Here is a 5,316-nt window from a genome sequence, read left to right as displayed (position 1 = left end):
CTTGGGAGGCAGAGGCAGGCAGATCTCTGTGAGCTCAAGGCCAGCCTGGTCTACAGAGCAAGCGCTGGGACAGCCCAGGCTACACGGAGAAACCCTGTCTTGGGAGAAAAAAAAATTAAAAACCTGTCTCAAAAAAGAAGACAGCATCAGAAGAACACTTGTGATCTACAATCTCCACACAGATGCACGCGCGCGCGCACACACGCACGCACACACACACACACACACACATATTTTTAAATGGAACTATAATTCCCCCGTGGAATATGGTGCTTTGTAATTTGAAACCGCATCTTTACTTTGAGGTTTAGGAGCAGATCATTGTCAGCCAGGGCCAGTCTGTGGAAGCCCAGAAGTGGCCCTCACCAGAGACCACTGTGGAAGCCCAGAAGTGGCCCTCACCAGAGACCACTGTGGAAGCCCAGAAGTGGCCCTCACCGGTGACCACAGAGCACACCTGTCCTGCAGTTGTTGGCGGTGTCAAAAGAATTTATTTCAAATCTGTTTAAGAATGTGGTAAAACTCAAGTTTTCCAAAAAGTAATACAGGAAGATCAACCAACCCCCAAGGACCAGAAAACACAGTGTTTGCAATTCAAAAAATACAAACGCTTGTGGAGAGCTATACAAAAATTAGAAAAAAATTACTTCCCTTACCGCTGCCCACCCCTCCGTGTTTTCAGTGAGACATAAACAGTCACAGGACCAAGAGCTGCCACCAAATACCAACCACTGGGGGGGGGGGGCAGAATCGGTTCGGTAGGGAGAGTGGGGAGGGGAGGCAAGGAAAGCGGGGAAACGGGCGGAACAACGGTACATAGCTTTCTGTTTCTGTTAAATTCCTTCGCCAACATTATACAAACACCGTTCATGCTCAGTGCGCCGTGCAGTGCAATGGTGGCGATTCTATATCATGCATTCACGTTTTCTGTTGTGTCTGCACCCCACTCTCTGCTGGTGCTGAGAAAGTGGGGTGCTTGGGAAGTCCAGTCTCCTGTGGCTTGGAGTTGGAAAGGCCACTCAAGTACCTTCAGCCTCTGTCTCAGGGCCTGTGTAGCCTCCTCGCACAGTTGTGCCCATTGGTGCCCAGGGCCCCCCTCTAGCCCTCCAACTCTGCCACCTTCCCAGAGCTGAGTTGACAACTGGCCTCTCGGTGAGCAACGCCACTCGAGGGAAACATGTCACTTAGAGTCGGGTCCCAGCTCCTCCCACTGAGTTCAGTCCTGTTCCGGGTGGGGGGAGAGAAGGTTGGGCCCTCCCACCCTTCTTAGCTTATGCCAGGAAACGCTGGCAGCAGTCAGTTGTCTAAAGTTGACTTGTGGCCAGTCATCCCCTCCAGGTCCTAGTTCAGCTGTATGCCATAACACTCTCAGGAGACTTCCGAAGCCATCCCCACTGTCAGAAAACAAAAGTCAAATGCCATGGGGCAGGGGCGGGGAGGGGGGAGTTCTAAAGACCAGAACTGAAGGAAAAGGCAAAGATAGATATATATATATATATATATATATATATATATATATATATGTCTGTCTGTCTGTCTTGGCTTAGGGCATACCACATGCAGATGCCTTTAGTACTCAGGAGGAGGCTGCTGACAGGTTTGGCCAGTTCGAGGCCCTGACACATTATACTAACCCAGGCTTGCCTCCACTAATGGAGTGTGCTTGCTGTGGTCACATGAAGCTTGGGTGACGATATTGTGGTTAGGGGACGCAGTAACAATCACCCAGATTAGATCCACTGAATGAACCGTTTAGCCCGGACCTGATTGTTGAGTCTCTTTCGTGATCTACACAATACGGAGAGGAGGTAGGTTGGTGTGACCAGTCCTGCTGCAGGAGGGGACAATGAGGCACGGAAGAGTTGGGAGGCTCATCCCATGCATGCCGTGAGCCAACACCTAAGCCAGCTTCAAAGGTAAGCGGTGAGGGAGACGCTGGTCCCTCCTCTTTCCCTCAGCTCTCAAGGACCCCCCCTTCAGCCAGGAGCCCATACCAGATGGACTGCCAGTGACGACCTGCTTTTCCTGGGGTACCAGAGTTCCCAGGACTAGTATGGACTTTGAAAGCCTTTTTAACAATATACATAGGAATTCTTTAACCCCTTGAGGGCCCCAAACCCATTAAGATGTCCCTGTTCCTCTTGCTGATAAACAGTGGCCAAGAAAGGGGAGTTTTTCTTTGCAAGAATGGAGGTGGGAGTTGGCGGAAATGTGAGCCCTTCGTTCCTCACTGAAGACCTGTGAAGAATTCTTAGGTTGGGTTAACGATGGCTTTGGGACAGACCTATGTGACACAGGAAGGGGTACCGGCCAGCACTATGAATGTCAACATTCAATGAACCGGCATGGCCCAGATCCAGGCCAGCTCTGAGGGGGTATCTGGATGCCTTTGGGTATTTGGGGCTGTCACACTAACTGGGGGTGCTCTTGGTACCTGGAGAATAGAGACCGGGCTGCTAAGCTCTCCAGCACCCAGGCCCCACTCTCACAGCCCTGGGATGGTGTTCTTCTTTGAGATTCCCCAAGTGACTTCATCCACCCCCTTCACCTCCACAACAGGGGGACTGGTAATAGCCTCGTGAGAGGCAAACCGGGACCACCTGCACTGAGTCACGTAGAGACTCAAGGAGCAAGCCTTTCACTCACAGAATGAAGGCTGACATGCTGCCCCTGCATGATACATGCACAAGGTCACTGTATGTGGGTCCTGACCTGAGAGGGGTTACTTCACCTTAAACAAAGGAAAGAGCTCAGTAAAGGGTGCCCCACACACACCCATCTCTCACAGAGCTTGCCCGTGTCTGTCTCGGGGCTCACCCTGCTATCAGCATAATGCTTCCTGGCTCTGGATTCCTTTGAGCTACAGGGCAGCTAAGGACATTTTGGAACCACAGAGCACATAAAGATCTGAAGGTACAGCCTGGACCACGTACAGTGTGACTAAGACTGGGTCTGTGTTCCCAGACAGGACAGAGGAGGAAAAGCCAGCTCTGTGGGCGCTGCTGTCCTGCTGTGAGGGGAGAGGTGCTGTGTGTAGGGGTGGGTACCAGTGGGTACATGTCAAGGACATTCATTCAAAAGGGATTGGCATTCATGGACCCACCCAGCGAATAGGCTTCAGAGCCGTTCTCGCAGACATTTGACACTTAACCCGAGGTCCTTCTCAGTGGCTCACGAAGGAAGGCCTTACACCAACGTCATGGATACACAGCTGTGGCACCTCAGTGCCAGCTGCTAAGGACTCCATGTGATAGAACTCCGCGATCCCTCTGCCCTCTGCCAGGGCTTTGCCTCTTTCCGGATTGCCTCAACCCCTGAGCGTGAGGCCCCGCCCCTCTCAAGCCCTGAGCGTGAGGCCCCGCCCCTCCCTACTCTCCTCCACGTATTCTTGTCCCTGAAAGGCGCCCTGTGCAGAAGGCAGGGGGGAGGTGGCTGTGCAGGGCTGCCTGGGCTGTCCCTGGCACCAGCGTATTGCTTCTGGGCTCTAGCGAGCAAAGGGAGACCACTAGCCCCACCCACTTATACTGCTGTGGGGGGCGGGGACTGGCTCTGCCTTGCTCAACTCCAGGGAACCTCCTTAAAGAGGTCACCTGAGTCGGGTGTGGTGCTCACCTCTGTAATCCCAGTACTCAAGAGGCTGAGGCAGGAGGATTGCTGTGAGTTCAAGGCTAGCCTAAGCTATATAGTGAATTCCAGGCCAGCCTGGGCTACAGTGTGAGACCATGTCTCAAACAAAACAATAAGAAGAAAAAAGAGGAGGAGGAAGAAGAGGAGGAGGAAGAAGAAGAGAGGAGAGGGGGAGGAGGAGGAAGAAGAGGAGGAGGAAGAAGAAGAGAGGAGAGGGGGAGGAGGAGGAAAGTGGCCTCCTGAAGAGCTAGGGGGCTCAGTGGTAGAGCACTTTCCTGGCATGTGCAAGGCCAAGGCCGTGGGTTGGGTTCTCCAGCACCAAAAAAAAAAACCCAAAAAAAGTCACCTGGGATTATGGCCACTTTCTCATCTCCCCAAAGCCATCCACAGGTACAGATCACCAGGCAGATGATTGGCCCAGGCTTTGAGACTAAGGATCCCCCGTGGCCGGCCTTCCTGCCCCATTCTTACTCCAAGGTTTCTGGTTTCTCTCTCCCACAAGACAGCCAAATGCCTGGATTACCACCACCAGCCCTGACCACGGCCGTACGTGGCTTCCTGGGTCCAGGAAGGCAGGGGCTCCTCCATGTTCTTCCCTTTGAAATACCTGTCTCTCCCTTTCAGAGCTGTGGCTGCGGCCAGAGCTGTAGGAAAGGGACAAAGAGGTGTTGAGCAACTGAGGCTATGGCCGGCTGGGTCCTGTGGCCCCCCTGAGGGCTCTACATGGAGTTGTGAACCAGAGATTACTTAGCAGGAAGGGAGTCCAGAGAAGCCAAGGCCAAGCCCTGTGCAGTGAAGATGGCCTCAGGGTCCAGTGTGGAGGCTGGGCAGTGCTGAACTGCTCCTGGTGACATCGGAGTGTTTGAGGAAACTAGGGCCACGAGGAAGAATTCTGAGGTAGGACTGGCGGGTCTGTGCAGCCCAGTGGTGGGTACTTAGGAACCGGGTGCAGGGCCTGAGGACAGAGGTGGAGAGGAAGAGCACAGTTGGGGTCGGTGCACAGGTACGTCTGATTAAAAACAGCCCAGCTGACAGGCAAGTCATTTCCCTGTGTACGGCGAAACGCCGGATGAGATGACTTCTTTCCAAGGGAGAGAGCAAGGCTGCTGCCAGGCAGAGCTGGAGACTGACAGGAAGTGAGCTCTGGAGACTGCGGGAGACAGGAAGTGAGCACACAGGGCCCCAAGGCAGGATGATTCCGAGTGGAGCTCCCCAGCAAGGGCAGTGCTCCTCGGAAGAAGGAAGACTCAGCTGCGGTCCGGGGGGAACCCTGGCCTGAGTGGAAAGAGAGGCTGTAGGGTGTGGCCATCGAGTTTCAGCTCTTCTCTGGGGGCTCATTTGTCTCATAGTAACAGAGCCAGCCCTGTTGCCACCAGGGTCGCTTCTCAAGTTCATGATGCTTCAAAGAGGGCACTGGGTGAAGCCCTAAGGGCTTATTTCGATGTGAGGTCTTCCCAGGGTCTGCTGCGTCCGTCCGTGCTCAGGCCCCAGCCCAGGAAGGCAGTGCAGATATATGTCTGACAATTTTTGTGGAAGCAGGTACTAGAAAAAGCCACCGCTGTGCAAAGATGTGTCACTGTCTTGGATTCCAGGGTTTCCATTCGTAACTAAAAACTGAATGAATAAAATGTAATAGATTGTGTGTGTTTGTGTTTGAGAGAGACAGTGTATGTGAGTGTGTGTGTTTCT

This window comes from Rattus rattus, chromosome 17 (genome assembly GCF_011064425.1).
Source record: "Rattus rattus isolate New Zealand chromosome 17, Rrattus_CSIRO_v1, whole genome shotgun sequence".
Lineage (NCBI taxonomy): Eukaryota > Metazoa > Chordata > Mammalia > Rodentia > Muridae > Rattus > Rattus rattus.
The sequence above is the reverse complement of the archived record's forward strand: the minus strand, read 5'-3'. Positions refer to the sequence as shown.